This window comes from Rhipicephalus microplus, chromosome 5 (genome assembly GCF_043290135.1).
Source record: "Rhipicephalus microplus isolate Deutch F79 chromosome 5, USDA_Rmic, whole genome shotgun sequence".
NCBI classification, from domain to species: Eukaryota; Metazoa; Arthropoda; class Arachnida; order Ixodida; family Ixodidae; genus Rhipicephalus; species Rhipicephalus microplus.
The window spans coordinates 50,403,604-50,424,504 of NC_134704.1; the positions used below are offsets into that span (position 1 = coordinate 50,403,604).

Here is a 20,901-nt window from a genome sequence, read left to right on the forward strand (position 1 = left end):
GGAGGTTATCTGATTGGTGGCTAAAGTCAAGGCACGAGTGAAAATGGAACCCTTCGCTGCAAAGTGCGAATCCTCAACCTCACTATTTAAGGGAAAAAAAATAAAACTAGATTTTGGTTCATTATGTATTACGGCTTGGTGGCGCTAGCCACCACTCGATCTAAAGCGTACAGCCATATCCATCCATCCATCCATCCTCTATAGTTACTGTATATGCTCCCTACAGGAGCAGAGTTATAGAGTGTGCTACAATTTTGTAGCAGGGTTGCGCATAGGTCTGCCATTATGTTCCATGGCTGTGCAGTGAAGCCAGTCGTCCCGCACACAGGGGGGAAATGCGGCGCGATGGTATATGGCACGGGTGGCGTGCCGCAGACTTATTCGAACGCACTGAACAAAATTGCACGGTTGCAGTGAGGTGATTGATTGATTGATATGTGGAGTTTAACGTCCCAAAACCACTATATGATTATGAGAGACGCCGTAGTGGAGGGCTCCGGAAATTTCGACCACCTGGGGTTCTTTAACGTGCACCCAAATCTGAGCACACGGGCCTACAACATTTCCGCCTCCATCGGAAATGCAGCCGCCGCAGCCGGGATTTGAACCCGCGACCTGCGGGTCAGCAGCCGAGTGCCTTAGCCACTAGACCACCGCGGCGGGGCTGCAGTGAGGTGGTATGTTTCTATAGGTAGCGAAAATGGTTGAGGCCCTCAACAAATAATAGAGTGAGGTGAAAATGATTAAAACACGTAACTCATTCGTGATGACGCCGCAGTGCGATTTTAACACCAGACGTACAATGTACAATCTCTGCAAAACAACTTTGTGATCGCCTGGTTCTTTTTGACACCGCTAGATGGCGCCACCTATCCAGTGTGTCGAGGGCTCACACGTTTGCGGCTTCCATGTTCTAGCCATTTCAGCTTTGGTTATCCGGCTGAAACAATGTAATCGCTATTGGCACTCACACTTCGCTTATTTTGACACGATGCCTGAAGTCTCCGCAACGCGGATACCACGAGTTTCTATGTACGAAGGCGGATTTGTGAAGCAGTGCTGTAAACGTAGAGCCTACCCAGCGGGTATTTTACGTTACATAAAGGCTTACGTTCTATAAAGCCCCGCGCATGCGAAGATTCTATCCGGTAACATCGTAACGCAAATTGTACACGTACAAGGTAAAACCCCTAATGGCAGTCGTAGGGAGTTGTAGAGTAGACGATAGTTATAGCGCGAGAACAGAACGACGACAAAGAGACAAGAAGGACACGAGCGCTCGTGTCCTTCCTGTCTCTCTGTCGTCGTCTGGCGGTGAGGTAAAAAGGTGACGGAAGCCAAAAAACCCCCAAAAAACCTGAGAGAGCGTGAAAAGAAATTTTTTCTACTGCGCAACGTTTTTATTCACTAATTAAAAAATAAATCCGCGAAAAATGTAAATGACGAATGGTAAAATCTTAGTTACCCAGAACAGTATACAAACGTTTTCGTTGAGGGACTACATGCTGTGGCGCAGTAAGACAAGCGTGCTTCGGCTCCGTAGCCTTGGCTGTGCTGCCACAGAAAGTTGTCGCCGGGTATAGTAAAGGTAGCATATACAGTATCACTAACGTCATCGGAAATAATATCACTAGATGTCACTAGTGGTTTTCGTATAGTTGACAATTTTGTATAATTCACAGACAGACAGACAGACAGACAGACAGACAGACAGACAGACAGACAGACAGACAGACAGACAGACAGACAGACAGACAGACAGACAGACAGACAGACACACAGACAGACGTTCCACCTCACTCATCATCCTTCACTCCGTTGATATGCTGTGAATTTTTTCATTGTACCTATATTCTTCAGGTAAACATTTTGAAACCAGCCAAAAGCTATCGCTCTTGACTATTGAGCATTAGAAGTTCAGCGTTTCATCATACGACTGGCCCACATTATGCCGCCGGTGCATATCTTCGCGTTTTTGGGACCTTGGCCTCAAATTTCGGATACACGTCTAAATGAAGACCAAGCTACATTGCTGCTCGCGTGAGTACAGTTTCTGACAAGGAGGCACCAACTATAACAAAAAAAAAGGAGACCAACATTCGTTACATTCAGCGGGAAGATGCCAAAATTTTCACGAGCCAAGGCCACGGTACAGGTCTCAGATTCGGCGGAGTTGGTGAATCTGAGGTTGTTTACAATAACCAGCAAGAGCAAAAGAGGTCAGGCACTCGACTCTTCTTATAAGGAGTCTCATTGTGCACGCAAGTGGTTTACCTGATTCCCCGGTAGAACGTCTACGAATAGATTGTGTACAAAGGATGCCAAGAAAGGATGACAAGACGATCCGAAAGTTTAGAGGTCACGTCTCAAAACAGACCAAAACCACGGGTAAATACGGGTACAACTACAAGTGTATCGTGCACTCTTATGCACGCTAGCACGTGCACATCAAAACGACGAGGCCGTAAGTTATAGAGGCGCACGTGCGCCACAAAACGAGCGCCAGCATCACTGATCCATAGACACACCGAGTCGCAACATTGACCTCGTTTTTCTCAGCTTTCAATTCAACTTCACCTCTAACTTTCCAGTCGAGCTTGGAACCACAAAAACGTGAACAGCAACCACAAGAAATAAATTAAAAAAAAAACGTGTGTGAGACATTCGAGAACAAAGTCATTTCTTTCTTTCTATTTCCGGTCAAACGAGCACCGCATAGTAGGGGAACACCCGACTCCAGTTCGCCGATCCAGGGCACAGGTGTTTTGGGGAATACGCAAGACGAGCACTTCGACATATGAGTCAGAAATAGGGGTCACGTCGACCTAGAGACGCAACCAAGGCCACTCCTTGGCTCATCTATATGCCACAAAAAACAGCGTTATATAGACTTCGACAGAACGTAAAATCAGAAACATTGGGAAACGTAAACCGAACAAGTCAGTTGCATCTGGGCAACTGGACACCAGCGGCTCTACTAGTGTTCGCCAGGAAAGGGAGACGTTGTAGGGCAAGGAAAAAAAAATAGGGAGGGGGGGGGGTCCTGCTCTTTTCAACTTCCCTGCAGGCCTTCCTCAACGTCTGAAGGACGTTTTCGAAAATTGTCTCTGATGTCGTGCGCGTTTGAACATCTATACACTCGCGTTTATGCTGTACCGCCACGTCCTTTAACAAACAGCACGCACACATGCATGCAGACGACGAAGTGTACGTCTGTTCAAGAGCCGTACACTGAGTTGAAAGCAGGCACAAAGAAAACAAGAGGTATACGTTGTGCTCTATTGAGAGACACGCATGTACTTCGTTTGTGGCTCTGAACCACGGTACTCTTCCCTTTTTTTTTCTCTCTCTTGCTCATAGGAAGAGTAGAATTAACGGTCGACCAGCCTGTGCTGTGCCGCGGCGGCTTCCTTTGAACCGCGAGCTCCGTTGGCTACCGACCTCACTGTCGCTTGTATTTCGCTCAAAGCCCACTCTCGAAGCTTGCGGATGCTGTTCGGTTGGGCTGGCTGAAGGAGAGGGGGAGAAGCGTGTGGGGGCGTTAGAAGGGCGCGGCTGTTTGTCGTGGGGGTCGGTGGTGCACCGAACGAAGGCCGCTTGTAAGCGGCATTTTGCGGAAGCTGCTCGCTGGCGGCGGCGTCGCGACAAGGACCGCGAAGATCCCGTTCTCCGATATCGTCGGTGTCTATAGTCACGAAAGAAAACTCTTCGTGTACGCGCACGGTGGCTCGCACGCTCGGTGAATTGATTCGTGTGCGCACTCAAAGTACTCGAGGACGTGACAGGAGAGACTTGTGACGACAGCAGGCGTGCCTGTACACGTCGGTGGCCGCACAATGGGAAAGCAGTTTGGCGGCAGTTAAGATTACGATCGTGGCGGTGGGTGGTATATCTATGCGTTATATACATCGACCGAACGCGTGTCCCTGTGTGCTGTTGGGGTTCTTCTGCGTGAGTATCGGAAAACCACCACAAGTCGTCTCTTCCGTTTTTTTTTTTCGGGAGGGGGAGGGTTGTTGGGTATGTTGTGCGTGTGTTGGCCCTAAGCTAGTTACAAATTTTAATTGTCGGTGGATTGACCATGGTATATCTTTGTATACTTTAAAGTATTACTTTACCACTTAGTATTTTTTTACAATTCAAAAATGTTTTAAACAATTCCCGCAAACGAAAGGTAAAGAAGAAAAGAATATTTTGACAAGCTTACAGCACCGTTTTTCGATGATTTATACATATTTTACACACTTCTAATAAAAAAAAGATGCAGGTGGGGAATTATGCATAAATTTACTGTGTATCAACGTTGCTTTCTTACGCACAAGTAACTTTATCACTAGCGCGTAACTGCATGGTACCCGCAAACAAAAGTCAAAGACGAATTTATTGCTAGAAGTGGTGTACATCATGGTCCGTATAGGGGAAAGCAAATAAGTTGTTTCCAAAACACATACATGGACCTATGTAGACTACAGATAGTGTAAGCAAACACGTTTCTGTGGGTTTCCCGCAGGTACACGCTCAATGACCTCAAAAGTACGGCGTGCAAATTCGGGAAGGGGGAGCAGGGGAAAGACGATAGCGCAGCAATTGATGACACGAGTGTCTTGAAAATGAAATGATCACCACTGCGTTAAGACGAAAAAAAATACAACTGCAAATTCGCAGCCAATACACATGTGCTTTACTTGATTTCCTACAGCGCCAGGGTACCAGGTCAGTTTATCCACACAAAAAGGCAGAGAAATCATCAGTTTCAGTATACGTGATTCCCCCCCCCCCCACACACACAAAAAGCGAGAACGAGAATCACTAGTTCTTTCAGGTCCTGTTACTTTGTTATTCAACCATGCTGCCTAGCACTTCGAAGTATTATGCAGCTATTCGTAAGAAAAGGGCACCATGAATGCAAGGGGAAACAAGCAAAAAACGCTGGCTCTGGCAAGAAGGTCTCGAACCGGAAGTTGGTGCAGACTGGCGCCGTAGCCCACAATACATTGCGTGAGCCAGGATTCTGCTTTCCATCTAGTACAAGTAGCACTTGTGTTCAGAAAAAAAGTGATTAACGATAGAGCACCTGGTACATTACTATAGGGAAAGCAATATGCCGTCCCGTGGGCCGACAATTGTTGGCAATGATTATGCCTTAACGACTTTCACGACGTCACAAAAGGACAACAATTCGACGCTCGTTAGGGCAACGTGTTTGGAAAAAGTGGTTAACAATTCACAGTACTACTACTCTACTATGGGAGAGCATAAAGCCGTCCCGTCGAACACAAGCGCCTTCGAAGACGTCTCCAGCAGAGCTAAGACGATAACGAGTGCCTTCGTGACACTGTTCAAACGTAAAAACTAATATTTTAGAACCTCCAGAGACGTTCAAGGTTGATTGAAAATTTTTCAGAATTAATCGCGCGAAATTGCGACTTCTTCAAGCAAATTGAAATTATACTCAATGACTTTGTGTCCTACGTGTGCCCTTTAGCTTACTTTTGATATTAACGACATAAAAATGAAAGCTGAGCATTTTGTTGGCTAAAGGCGCCTTGAAAATCGCAGGCACCCTCAACAATTAAGAGTACTACTACTCTACTATTGGAGAGCATAAAGCCGTCCCGTCGAACACGAGCGCCTTCAAAGACGGAGGCGGGGTTAGAAAAAGGGGGTAACGATTTAGCGCACATGGTACTCTACTGATTCGCTCGCAGGATTTCAAGCTGGACGGTTGTGCCCTCGCGATCTCCGACGCCAGCGTGTTTAAACGTGAAGACTAATATTTTAGAACCTCTATAGACGTTCAAGGTTGACTGAAGATTTTTCAGCAAATTAATCGCGCGAAATTGCAACCTCTTCAAGCAAATTAAAATTATACACAATGACTTTGTGTCCTACCTGTGCCCTTTAGCTTACTTTTGATAATAACGACATAAAAATGGAAGCTGAGCATTTTGTTGGCTAAAGGTGCCAAGAAACTCGCAGGCACCCTAATGCGTTAGACGAAGAAGGAAGGAGGAAGAAAGTTGAAGCGGAAAGACAGGGAGGTTAGCCAGTTCTTAGACCGGCTGGCTACCCTGTGCTGGGGAAAGGGGTGAGGGGAATGAAAGATGGTAAAAAGAAATGTTGTGTTAGACGACTTTCTCACACCGCGCCGACTCCATACCGTCGGCCTGTCTATATTGTCCGAAGGTGGGATCCGATATGGGTCGCAATATTGATAATGATAAGCAATGGGAGACCCCAAACGTTGACCGCAGCTAAACTCAGACCCAGGGGAACAGCTCTGGGCAATTCGACGGGCCTAGGACGCTGCCAGGGTGCAAGATATTGTGGTTTTAAAAAGGAAAATAACAGGTCGCGGGTTCGAATCCCGGCTGCGGCGGCTGCATTTCCGATCGAGGCGGAAATGGTGTAGGCCCGTGTGCTCAGATTTGGGTGCACGTTAAAGAACCCCAGGTGGTCGTAATTTCCGGAGCCCTCCACTACGGCGTCTCTCATAATCAAAGGGTGGTTTTGGGACGTTAAACCCCACATATCACCAAAAGGGAAAATAAGAGAAAAGTGAGCCCCGTAACTGTCTGCATCTGGTGTGACCCCTCAACAGTAGCTCACAAGGGATGGGGGTAAGGAGGGATTAAAAGGATAGGATGTTAAGTGTATATATATATATATATATATATATATATATATATATATATATATATATATATATATATATATATATATATATATATATAGAGAGAGAGAGAGAGAGAGGGAGAAATGCGCAGGGATAGCAGGGATAGCGAGCGACGACGGAAGCAAAGAGAAGATAGGAAAGATGAAACACGGTCACAAGAGTACGAGGACGGGGCACCACTTGCGAGAGCTCTTGGCGGCGGCAGGAGGTGGCGTGAGACCAACCCAGTCGGCCAGAGCTGCGCTGTCGTCGGAGATCGCGAGGGCACAACCGGTCGGCACGGAATCCAGCGAACGAGTCCTGCCAGGGTCCAAGGGCTCCTGGCTGATACCTGGGTGTAGAATCCGCACTCACCGGGAGGAAGCCGGCTTTCCAAAATAAAGTTTTTCCTCCTCCTCTACGGAGAAAGGAAAGCTAAAGAGAGGCCCTCGCCATCCGTGCTGCAGAACGGGAAGTATGGCGGAAGTCACAAGTTTTTTCAGAGGCTTGTGGGATTCCTTGGTCACATCATCGTTTCGTGTCGTCTGCTTCACCGCCCACCAGACCACGAGAGAGTCGGCTGTATAGTTCCGAATGCGCATTTTCATGCAGCTGTCGCACTTCAAGAATAATGCAATGTGTTGGAAGCGTTTATAACAGTGGGCGTCGGTTTTCACGATGGCAGTCGAAAGCGATTTTTGTTTTTTGAAGCCCGCGACCACTTCTTTTCAAAACGGCTGCAGCTTGGCTGTTTTCCTATGGCACTGTGCTATATTGCGTGCCTCAACGATGTTGAATTTCAAGAAGAAAACGGCAGCGTCAATAGCTCTAAATGCGAGAAGCGGCGGGTTGACCCGTTCCCGTAAACAACGGTCATATCGGAAAGCAGCGGCCCAGTGTGTTCAACGGAGCTTCCAGAGTCAAGAATTACAGACGTGCAAGGCAATTTATTGTTTAAATTATCACATCCTGTTTACGTGTTGGATGCGGCAACCTCAACTCTGGCCAACTTTTCCTCGGTATGGCCACAGGCGGTCGACTCGCGCTGCTGAGAACGATATACTCGTGTGAAGGATCGTGCACACGGGAGGAAAGAATGATTCGGGGGCGCTTCATCTCTTTGCATTATGGCTATAATCGGGCAACACGTGTTTTCCGCGGCTCTGCGATGTGTTAACCTGGGGATTTCTAGTTCCACGAAGGTTTTTCACACTTTCCTAAAGGCAACAAGTGAGCACAAGAAGTTGGACCCATTATTTGAGCAAGTATTCATTTTGCAGTCAGTACACATGAGTAAACCCGGTTTTCTACAAGCCTGACTGGACTGACAGAAGTGCAGCGTCGCTTGCCTGATTGGTGAAGACGGCATCCAAGCTCCTGTCTGGAAAATGCGTTTATTGAAAGGCTCGAATTCAAGTTGGCTCGGCTACATAGTATTAGTTTTTTTTTACTTTGGGTGTGTAGTTCAAATTATGTCAATCATAGGCTACTACTTGCTCATTAAATTTTGTGGTGCCATCTTCGACGAATGCATGGGTGACTTGTTCGGCGCAGCTCACTGCGGCTTCCGTTCTCTGCCCGCCACAACTTGCTGTCTTTATCTTTCCCGTAATTGACACGCCAACCAAGCGAGATAACTGAGTGCGATCCACCTGCTAATATCGCTGAGCAAGGGGCGAGAAGGAGCGGAGGCAAGCGTAAACCTAAGTCAATCACTTGCCGCGCTTCGCCCGATTTAGAATTCTCAAAATAAGGAGTAAGAACAGAAATATAAACAAAGGAGAAGTTCTTTACCGGGAGATCGAAGTTTTCATTCACAAAAAGTTGCGAAAGCCCACAAATGCAAATATTCACATTAACCTCACTTCGCTCAACCGGATGTTAGAATGCCCGGCAACCACTACGAGCGTGCACGTTCGTTGAAACCGAAACTAGCGATGAGTTTCCGGGGCCTGCTTGTCGTATCAGCAGAAAAAGAAAACAGTTTGTCAGTGGCAATTATATGGCCGTGTCACACCGTTGCTCCCTTGAATTCAGCAGACTAAACACGAAGTGCAAAGCTGCTAGTTTATCGTAGATGCACTATATGTGACGTAATGGAGCTGCGAGTGGCAGCCAGGCACTGTACAAGCGAGTATTGCGGCACGTGTTTTCTTAATCGGCACAAAAGTTTCTTCTTTCCAGCTATCAGCTGGCGGCGGCAGTGCTACAGTGCTATCGGCCGGCGCGCCAGTTGCGCCCTCTGACCGGCACCAGTTGCGCATGCGCGAACGTGCTGAAGCATGACCAACCTTGCGAGGAGAATCCCTCCACTCCCCACACTTCCAGCTTCACAATATGTGACGTCACAGCCTCTCCTTAGTAATCTTTCCTCCATGTACGGCTCGAAGGGGAGAGCCATCTTGTAAAAGCTTTATGCACATAATGCAGTTTAGCATTGCCTCCAGGATCGGAGGCACGTCTCTTAGCTTTCCGTAGTCTCAGTGGTCGCAGTACTCTCGCCATCTTCTTTTCTTCACTGCCGGTGTTAGATCTGTCAGTTGAAGCTGGACATGCAGGGCGTCCCGGTACATGCGCTCTTGTCGGTGCCATTCAGACCGAAGAATTTTGCACACCCGTATGCCATGGCCGATGGAGGGGTGGTAACCTCCAAACAGGGCTTTAACGTCCAAAGGGAGTTGCTTGGTGCGAATGCAAAAGGAAAAGGTGCGCGTACGGCAAATAGAGACTGCGATAAGGGTTACGAGGACTGAATGATGAAAAGAAACACACGAAAAAGAGCCCGAATAACTAGAAATGTAACTTAGAAGTGTGGCAGCTTGGGCTAGTTGGTATGGCATGACGATAGTTATTGCGCGAGAACAAAACGACGACACAGAGACAAGAAGGACACGAAAGACACGAGACATGGTCGGCCCGCCTTCGAGCAAGTTGCAATGCCATGTGGTAACACCATCACGTGACGTTACGTCGCGTTACACCTCACTGAGATCTTGACTTGGTCATATGGTGACGTCATCGCGTTATCATTTTTTTTGCATCACTCTCGTTCCTCACTTCGCCGGACGCTGACGGTCAGTTTTCGCATATAATGAGTCATCTAAGGCTTTCTTTTAAAAAAAAATGGTGATAATGAAAAAAAAACCCCAAAAGTATTCGTGTTGACTTTCGCCAAGGCCACTCGGTATATAGAGTGAGCGGCCGTGCTTTTTACACGTAAGTTCGCGTGCTTTACCATTTAGGCATAGATGCTAGCCGCTGAAATTTTCATGCGAAGTTTGTATTGAGTGACCTGTGATGACAGTGGTGATCTGCAAAACACATCACCACGGACACGTGGTGCGATCACCTAAAAATCATCCTCAGCCAGAACTCGAGCACGCCAATACATAAGTTTTCTTTCCTGGGCTGGGTGTGACCACAGTTTCCCACGGTCAAAAAAATTTACAGTATATCCACGAAGCGAATGACGAAGAGTGGGGCGAAGCGTCCATCAGACCACCCGTGCTTTCGTCCGCCCATTCGTTCTTGCTTCCGTCTGTCCATGTGTCGGTCCATCCGTGTGACCGTCGGTGCATCCATCCATCCATGCGTCCCTCAATGCGTCCGTCCGTCCGCCCGTTTTTCAGTCTGTCCGTGAATCTGTTGGTGCGGCTATCTATCTATCTATCTATCTATCTATCTATCTATCTATCTATCTATCTATCTATCTATCTATCTATCTATCTATCTATCTATCTATCTATCTATCTATCTATCTATCTATCTATCTATCTATCTATCTATCTATCTATCTATCTATCTATCTATCTATCTATCTATCTATCTATCTATCTATCTATCTATCTATCTATCTATCTATCTATCTATATCTATCTATCTATATCTATATCTATATCTATATCTATCTATATCTATATCTATATCTATCTATCTATCTATCTATCTATCTATCTATCTATCTATCTATCTATCTATCTATCTATCTATCTATCTATCTATCTATCTATCTGTCTGTCTGTCTGTCTGTCTGTCTGTCTGTCTGTCTGTCTGTCTGTCTGTCTGTCTGTCTGTCTGTCTGTCTGTCTGTCTGTCTGTCTGTCTGTCTGTCTGTCTGTCTGTGCCTCCACCCCTCTGTCTGTCTGTGCGTCCGTCTATCTAGTGAAAACTCCAAGTACAGCCATCTCACATCTTTTCATCATGTATTCATTATATACAGGTGCTGCCATCCAGTGGACATTCTAAGGACCGCTTATTCGGGTATGTGCCACCGGTGGCTACATACACCATCGGAGGATGGACAGACCATTTACATACACCATCGGAGGATGGACAGACCATAAGTAGAGAGCCTACATACGCCGCGCGCGGCGCGGCGTATGTAGGTTCCTTACCTATAAGGAGCTTCGCCCCTAAAAAGGAAATCGCAGCATATACACGGAGTGCATGATGTAGAGTGGGGCGAAACGTCCGTGCATCTGTCTGTCGATTCGTCCACTCCCGTCACACGAGAGAACGCATCAACATTCACTCCGTGGATATGCTGTGAATTTATTAATATAATAGCACCATCTACCCTCACTAATCGTCACCTACACTGAAACCACTAGCGCAATCTCGTGATATTATTTTGAACGACATATATACACACAACACCATCTAGTGAGCAATTCTTAAAATGAACGAGAAGTTGCTACTACAACATACTACGAGAGAACAATACCCACACCTTTCACCCCTAAAAGCGGGTGTTGTGAAAGGGCACGTGACCATGCTTCCCTAGTTTGAACGGAAGGATGCGACGTATACCGAAGATTTAAACACACGAAACACATGTGCACATCAAAGGTAACCGAACAATAGAGTGAGCTAGCACCCATTGCTGTAGCACGTGCACGCACCCCTATTTCCTTCTTTATTTGCAACACGCGTTTACCTGGGTTCATTTCATATTTTTTTCTGGTTATCTTTAAACGGCAGAAAACATCACCACACAGCATATATATATATATATATATATATATATATATATATATATATATATATATATATATATATATATATATATATATACGTGACCACAAATGATTGGATCGGTCGTTTTGGAATGTCCTCTACAGAGCAAAGTAACGCACTTGGCACAACATTCTACCTAATTGTAAACATTGTTGCTTAACATAAACATTACGTAATTAAGCGCTATATACGCGATTTACCCTTGCATGCGCCATGCGATTATGTGCCACTGGTTTAATTCAATTGCCGTCAACTACTCGAAAAAAAATCATAGCATATCCACGGAGTGCATGATGAGTGGGGAGAAGCGTCCATTTGTCCGTCCGTTCGTGCATCCGTCTGTGCGACCACCCATGCATCCATCCTTCCGTCAGTTCATGCGTCCATCCGTCCGTACGTGCGTGCATCCCTCCGTGCATTCGTACGTCTGTGCATCCATCTGTGCATCCGTCCCTGCATGCGTTCGTCCATGCGTCCATCCATCTGTCCAGCCACCCGTTCATCCGTCCATCGACCCTTGCGTCCGTCCATCGACTCTTGCGTCCGTCCATCGACTCTTGCGTCCGTCCGTGCATCTGTCCATCTGTCCGTCCGTCCATCCGTCTAGTGAACGTACCGACATCTCGCATCTTTTCATCGTATATTCAGCATATAGAAGTACCGCCATCCAGCGGACATTCCAAGGACTAAACGAGAGGTGGCACTCGCGCACTTCTTTACGGCCTGCGCTTCGTGTCTACTCCCCACCTTTCACCGCCTCTAGTTCATGGCTAGTCCACTATATTCATGGCACTGCGGCCCAATCCTCGCTAAGCCTTGCTAAAACCAAGGAGGTTACGCCCATGGGGAGTTTAACGGGGCAACCCTATCTGGACAGACAGTGCTTAAAGTGCGTCCTTGTGATAGTAGTATTTTTTTAGTAAGCATCAACTTCAAGGCAAGTTTTATTGGAGATTAAGTTAACAATACTCGTCTCTGCAAGCTATTTCATCACAAACAACGGTCTTTTTATTTGTGATTAATGCGCGCGGGTTTCCTCCTCATTTGAAAAGGGCGCACGCGTGCCGCTCCTCTAGTCCGGCCGTGCAGGTGGGTATACCTACTACTACGACAACTACATACATCGAGGACGCACGGATGGCATAGGGAGCTTCGCCCCCCAAAATTGCACCATCTCCCGCTAAAAGGAAACGTGTGCAGATGCGAAGCAGCGGGCGCTAACGGTTACATTGGTGGTGGCGTTTACGCTGGTATTCATCACGGCGTTGCGCAGGAGAGAAACCTCCCCCGCGCAACGCTTCAAGGGTGGTCACGCCGCACACCGGATTGAGCTCGGCCGTAATACGCTTCGCATCTAAAATACTTGATTCTGGTCTCGTGCAACATGCTGTTCGTATCGTGGGAGATGGCCGCGTCTCCACAGTCTTTGCCTCAGCAATCGGACTAGGGCCTGTCAAGTCCAGCTGCGCACGGCGGCATCCAGTCGAGCTCCGACCCCATGCAGCCATAGCCTCCTAGATTTCCCTTGCCTGCCGGATCATCGGTGGTCACTTGGAAAGCGGCCGTCGTCGGAACTATGGTGATGGCGCCACCTAAATAGGGGTGTCTTCAAATAAGTTTTTACGTTTTTGGAGCTTATATGCAACAAAAATAACGTAAAACAGTTTTTGAAAAGCGTAAACGTAATTATAATTACCTTAGGTAAGTGGCGCCGTCATTTTGCAGGCAACTTCTTCAATACAAGGCATAATTAGTAGCAAACGCCAAAATTGTCGATATCAAAGGCCAGGTATACTAAGACCCTTGCCCCTACGTAGGCAGCGCCGTCATAGATGACGGGCATTTCGCACTCGTCCGGCAGGCAAGGAAAATCTAGGAGGCTATGATGCAGCACATGACAATGATAATGATGATTATAGTGGAATTTGGGCTAGTTGGTATCGAGCATAAAGGACATGATTAGTTGCGTTACAAGAAGTCGGGGACGAAAAGAAAAACACGGGCCCACCCTAGACCGTAAGGAAAATGGTTACAGCGTCCCCATTAGGTATAGTGCAAAACTTTAGTTCTACAACGCAAGGCCGCATCCACCATTTCAGGCGCAGAGGACTGTGCAAGGTCCGACCACATCGGTTACAAAGTCACCTGCTTCATCGCCCCGCCACGGTGGTATGGTGGCTATGGTACTCGGCTGCTGACCCGTAGGTCGCGGGATGGAATCCCGGCTGTGGCGGCTGCATTTCCGATGGAGGCGGGAATGTTGTAGGCCCGTGTGCTCAGATTTTGGTGCATGTTGAAGAACCGCATGTGGTCGATATTTCCGGAGCCCTCCACTACGGCATCTTCCATAATCATATGGTGGTTTTGGGACGTTAAACCCCACAAATCAATCAATAAACCACCTGCTTCATCCTGGACTTTTTTCATTAGCAGAGCAACGGAAGTTGTTCGAGTATTCTGAAAAAACAGCGGTAAGTGTGTTTCGAGTTCCGGTGAGGTATGCATCAACGGTGACCGAGTTTCTGCAGACGAAACAGCTTCCGTTGCTCTGCTCATGCAAGAGTCCAGGAAGAAGCACGTGACTTCGTCAGCGAAAGTGGTATACAGGCATATCCGCAATGCTTATTACGTGAACACATACCATTTGAACACGCATACGCCTGTAGACATGATAGATAACATTTATGTGCTTCGCCTCTATATTTTGTTCGTTCATGCGTCACTTACGACCATCTTAATGCTGTGCGCGAAGATTCAGATCGATATCTGGCGTCCTGTCTCAATAAACATGAATTCCTCTCTATATAAAGTTGGTTACGTTTGTTTGAATGACTTCCATCCCTGTCTTCTCCCCTCTTCTTCCATCACATATTATTTTTATAAAAAATTGTTTGATGACCTTTTCTAATAACACTCACACCATTCAATCACTTGCTCACAGGCCTTTCTTGATCCTTTACCCATCAGTCTGACGAGCATTTATGCAAAACCTAGTTATATCAAAGACGCTGGCATGTCAAAAAAAAAAAAAGTATGTTGACGCTAGTGGCGATAACACATAACCAGTTTACTCCCTCCTTGAGCCAGTGCTTCGAATGTCGCTCGTACTCTGAATTGTGATTTAATTACAGCATATCAGAAAAGCTCACTGAAAATTTACACGAACAAAAGACCTTTACACGCACGAAGACAACAGCGCGTCGGAATAAAGAAATGTAAGCATCAAGATTGGTGGCTCAAGTCATCGGTGGTTCACGAATCACTGAGCCAATAACACGTGAAGACACGTAATGGCATTGAATATTTACTCAAGAACGGAGAAATTGAAGGGTGGGCACGAGGGGAGAGTTCGCACATGGCGTGCCGAAACGAACGTTTGCCCGACACGGAGGCGTTTTTTTATCTGTTTTTGAGCAATTAAGCCCTTTGTTCTGTTCCATTCGAAGACACCTTTATTAAACAAAACGACATTTGTTTTCAACGAAACTTTTTCGGAAGTTTAAGAGATAGATGACGGCATCTCATATGAAGGAGAGACAACCCTAAGTATATAGCTTAAGTGTCACTATTTTTTTTTCTCATTAGAAAACCACCGCTGATGGCATGTATAGGTTATGTATACATATACAGAGCGGCAATAAGACGTTTTCATGCTGTAATCTCAAGTACGAGGTGGGTTCGAATCTCCTGCAGCCACACAAGTCGCTTTTCGACGGAGGTGAGATGGAACACACCTAACGTGTTATTGTTCAAGGTATAGAGAACCACTGATGGTCATAATCAGCCCCTCAGGCACATCGTAATTACGTTAATGCGTTTAGCTGGGTAACAGTTGGTACTTGATGAACTGTTCGCTAATAGCACTAATGTATTCTTCACATGTGAAGACGGCAGGATTCAATGTAATTAATTTTGGGAAACAATGCAGAGGTTGCAGGGCCGCCACCTTTTAAATGCTGTCCGTCAGATTAGATTAGAGCTTACAGCGGAATCATGCATGCGCATAACGGGTGTTGCCCAAACGTTAATCATAAGTACAAGCACTCGGACTTTTCTGTGTGCCCCATGCATGTGACACTCAGCGTGACACAAAGCAGCCTTTGTGTGATGCGCAATGAAAAGGCGCTGTTGGCGTTTCGATCGGTCTTGTTGTCTTAATGAAACTTTATGAATGAATGATGTGAATGACTTCGTGATACCGCGATATGGGCGCTCATCTTCCGCATCAGCTCTTGTACACTCCTATAACCAGAAATGGGTTAGAAAAACTATCGAAACAGACATGATGTTCTGGCTGTATCAAGGGCTTCACGCAGGATATATGATTAAGAGTGTATACGCGTCTTTCCTGAAAAAGTATATTGTGCGCATGATCTTCACAACCTTATATCGAGTGAAGTTATTCAGTGATTCATAACCCGTATTACATCGTTCAGTTTGTATGCCGAGTTTCATCGGAAAAGGTAGCGAGGCACGATGCCTTTTTGAAAATTTATTTGCTGGGCTTCTCTGGCAGAACAACAACAATTCTTTTGGTCCCTATTGAAAGGGGTTGCGTTTGAAACCGATCGCAAATGACGTCACTTGTAACAAGTGAAATGTCGCAAGCCTTTTCTGCGATCATTGTAAAGAGTAATACTCACGCAACAATGAGCATCACAATTAGCGGGTATGCTTCCTTATTTCTCAACTGGAAATAATAACCCTACATAACAACGCTTAACTGATGAGGTCAATAACGGCACGGACATTGTTCGGAGCTTTATGACCTTCAGTTGATGCATATCCTCTTGATTGTTAATAAGGTGTCTCCCCTACTATGACAGATACTATTAATACCTGCTTATATACTATTATTTTTCGATAATTGACAATAGGCGTGATAGATTTGACCTTATAAGGCACTGAGAATGCAGTGGTTGTACTCAATTGGATACATGCGAAACATTTCCGTAAACAGCGCCTCTGCTCATCCTTGAAAAAGCAGATCTGAAAAGCACATTTGTAATAAAAGAAAATAGATAGCATCAACTGAGCACTCAAGTGCCCATGATGTTGGAATAAACGAATGATGAATTCGAAAATGATCGACGAATTACATCGGGTGTGAGCTGGGTGCTTGCGCTCTTTAACAGACCGAACTATATACTCTGGAGCCCACAAGGTGACTCGGGGCAGAAGCATTCATGCATCATCAGTTGAATCAATGCGAACGGATCCACGAACCAGCCATTGCAGAATAGCGGACATGTTTCGGCGGCTGCTGTCTCGAAAGACGCGGATTTGGCCACGGCGCATTTTAATGCGTCCATTGTACACATACATTCAAGTGAACGTTCGAGAACCCCGGGTGGTCGACATTTCCGGATCCTGCAGTCCACGTGCCTCAATGGTCATATAGTTACCTGTCGCGGTGGTCTATATATAGTTACAGTGCTCGACTGCTGATCCGGATGGTGGTGGAATTGAATCCAGGCCACGGTGACCCTATTTAGATGGAAGTGAAATGCCAGTGGCCCACGTGCTCAGATTTATAAGAAACTCATGCAGTCGAAATTACTACAGTCCTCCACTACGGCGTCTCTAAACTGATATTGCAGCTTTAGGACGTAAAACCTCAAGATTTATGTTCATAACGGCAAATAATGCCGTGGTCTTAGCACGTAAAACCAAAGCAATGATTACTATTACTGACCAAAGAAGGGAATTACGTTTAAAAAAAGACGTTCACTCACCTTAGCAGCGGCTGACGAAACTTGTCTTAGCCGGCCATCACAAATTGGTCACTCGAGCCAATGCAGCTGCTTGAGACGAATCAGTGAACAGCTTTAAGGTCGTTGCCAGCACACTTTAGACGAGGTGACTGGAAGGGACCACTGCAGGTCGCACGTATGTAGATCGGAGAGCGTTCTAGAAATCCCACCTCGGAACGCAGTGTAATACCAGCCGTTGATTACGCAATTAGCGTATCAGGAAGTTTGAAAAACAATGCGATGGGTACTCACGGAGATCAGAACCGTGAACAAGTTTCGTGAAAGAAAGTTAATGTAGCCCACTAATAACAAGTCGTTTCGTGACTTGGTGGCTCCAAGATTGTCGCTTCGAAATTTCAAGACACCTTGTTTTTTTGTAATGCAAGAAATGGTTAGGCAACTGTCGAGTGTATATTGAAAGTGCTAGCTATCCCGATTGCGGCTTGCCTCGACTGTCTTCGGCTATCCCTATTGTGGAGCAGCTTTCCTCCTCAGCGCCCTAACCGAAAATTGGCCCTCGTGAAGGCGTCCAAAAGGTGAACTGAAAAAGCGCCGCCGCCAACGCGCCACTTGGTCGCGCAAAACGCGGTGACCATTTCGCGCCGCCGACGAAAAAACGCTCGCGCAAAACCCACGCAAAAGCGAGGGGCGCGCCAACGCCGGCCTTTCCACCGCCGCCACCCGCGTCACCGCTAGCGTCAGCGCGCCCTCGCCCCGTCATTGGCGTGCGGCGAGAGGAGCAACCAATCGTGAGCCACTTCCAGGCCGAGCAGTCCGACAAAGGCCCTGCTCGCCAGCCAATGACGAAGCAGCCCCGTAAGAAATGGTAGGGAGAGTAGAGGCTCCGCCCACTTCGCGCTCCCGTTTTCGGGAGCTATCGGTCTCCCTTTTTCTCTGCGGTCCCTCGTTGAGCGCATCCCCCACCCAACGCTCCCGCGCCTCCCTTTTGCGTTCGCTTTCTTCTTGATTCAACGCCCTTCCGTCCTTGCTGGCGGCCGCAGTGAAAGCTTTCGCGTGAAAAGACGACGCATACAGATGTAAAAAAAAAGAATATTCCTCGTGATAACGATGTTCATTTTTTTCTCTTTTACCTTTGTTTGCTCCATGTGTGCATCCCTCTCACTACCCTCATCCCGACCAACTCGCGCTGCCTATCCCTTCATTCCTTTTTTTATACCTATTCAGCACTCACTTCGTCAGTTTTGGTTTCAGCGACAGCTCGCGATGCCACCTTCCCTCTCCCGCAGCTCAGAACCGCAGCCGCACTCTCAGCCCGCACCCTAGTTCTGACGTCGCTCCATGGGACACCTTTTCTTCTCTTTGCCTCTCCTAACTCTCTCCCATCGTACACAGAAAAGAAGGACTCCCCATTTTCGCTCTCTCGCTTTGTTCCCCGGCGACGTTTTGTGACGTCGCCCTCTGTTCCACCGCGGTATACACATCGCCATGAGACTGCGAGCCCGACTCTCATCTGCTTTCCTCTCACTCCCAACCAACCTTCTCTCGGCAGTTCCTTCCTTCTTTCCCGAATCAAGCCCGTCGCTTTTCCTGTAATGCCAAAAAGTTTTCCCCATTGTGTTTTTCACTCCTCTATAAGGAACGTCATGGCTGCCACCCTGGCAGAAGCTGCCAAATCACCAATTTTCAGCCAGACAGGAGGCTTTTGACATAGCTTTATTCTTATTTTTACTTTCCATGCGTGGCCCATGCCCCAGCAGCAGCGTAGGGTCACGCTGTATGCATCACAGAGGAAACCCGCATGCTCGGCCTTTGAAGGGGCCACGAATCTCTCTTTTCCCTCATAAACCTCCTCATGCTCTTGTGCCTTTGAGCAGGCGCATTCGCAAACCGCGAAGTGTGTTTCGAAAAAAAAAATGAGAACATGGGAAAAGAGAGAACAAGGAAAGGGACATTCGAGAAATGAGAAGAGAGCAAAAGGGGCGAAGGACATGGGAGCATTCGAATCTGCGGAGTAATAATACGACAAAGAGAAGCAGACGACCATACGGCATGGCGCGCGCACGAACAACTCCAATGGCGTCGAGATGTGAACGATGTGGTATACCGCTTCGCGGCAGCAGGCATGTGAACGATGTTTTCTGGAGTGGAGCGACCACAGAAAAAAAAAGAGGAAAAAGAAAGAGACAATGAGAGAGTGGGAAGAGTGCGCAGTATAGGGAGCCAACCAGAGAGCGGGAACGGATCTCTCGGCGAGCGGTGATCCGTACATGTATGTATGGAGGTCGTTGAGGAAACTGCGCACATTCATCCACACATCCCGACGTTCGCGCCCGCGCGCATAATACGAACCGCGAATGCGAGCGTTGAAGCGTGTAATGCGGATGCGTGCTCTCCGATCACTATATGCGCATTTTCACTGCGGTTTGGGCTTCTGTGAAAAGGTGAAGGCAAAAAAGAAAACATAGAAAGGTGAACGAGATGCACTGATATTGCTGAAGCCGCATTGTCGCAAAGAAGTAAAGAAGCAAAGAGGAGACATGCGTGTTAGGCCAGAGCGTTCTTCACTTTGCTTGCAATATCTAAACGTGTGCAACCTTTCATTTTCGTTTCTTGATTCTCAAATTTGTTTTGCAACACCTTCCTCTCACTCCTTCACCCTCCCAACTCTCTCTGAACCCGCACCTTGGATATACGCATGTACGGCTTGCTTCATGCGGTGTTGTAAACATAACGAACAGCCAAAAAGCGTTCTCAGTTCGTCTGAAACGCTTTTTATCTGTCTGCTATCTTTATTATATCTGTCTGTGTCCTTTATGTCGTCTGCTACAGCACAGGAAAGCCTCTATATAACTGTGGTTCTCAAAGAGCACGGTGGTTCTACAGATCTAAGGGGGAGGGTGAAAATAAAGTGTATACAGAGAGTGATGCGAGTGCTTGCGTGTATACGCACATATACGACTGAAAAGCACTTATATACTTGTGTACTCGTTAAAATGGCAAGCAACCTCAGAGCGGCATGGCGCGAGGATATACCATGGCGCCACCACACATCCCTGACGTATATGTGGTTGGATTGCTCCGCCATGCCCTCTCGCGCGCAGCTCGCAGTCGTTTTCGCGTGTCCCTTTTTTTATCCTTAATTATTCTTACTTCACTCAACGAAATCAAAAATACTTCTGCAGCTTCTTCCCTGACTGTATAGGAAGTGCTGATAACTGCTCCGGAAAAGTTTTATACGCTTCTCATAATGCCTGAATGCCGGCGTCGTCTGCTATGACCACATATGAAAAAGCACGGGGGCCCAGCACGCTGCATGCTTTCGTAAAAGGTAACGACTCATTCTGGGTCAAATTCTTTATTCTTTATTTCTTTATTCAATGATTACACCGCTTAGCCCGAAGGTGCTGCAGCAGGGAGGTTACAATGTCGAGAAATTGAAGCATAAAATGGGTATTAACGTGAGCTGGCGACAAAAAGAGTTATTTCTCCTGAAAGAAATGCACGCAACCACGCCTC

At 46.9% G+C, this 20,901-nt stretch overlaps 1 protein-coding gene across 1 annotated transcript in view; it reads right to left on the minus strand.

Annotated features, from left to right (window-relative positions):
- LOC119173871 (uncharacterized) overlaps nt 1-20,901 on the minus strand; it is a 77,071-nt gene that overhangs the window by 19,164 nt on the left and 37,006 nt on the right. The gene's annotated exons all lie outside the window — the stretch shown is intronic.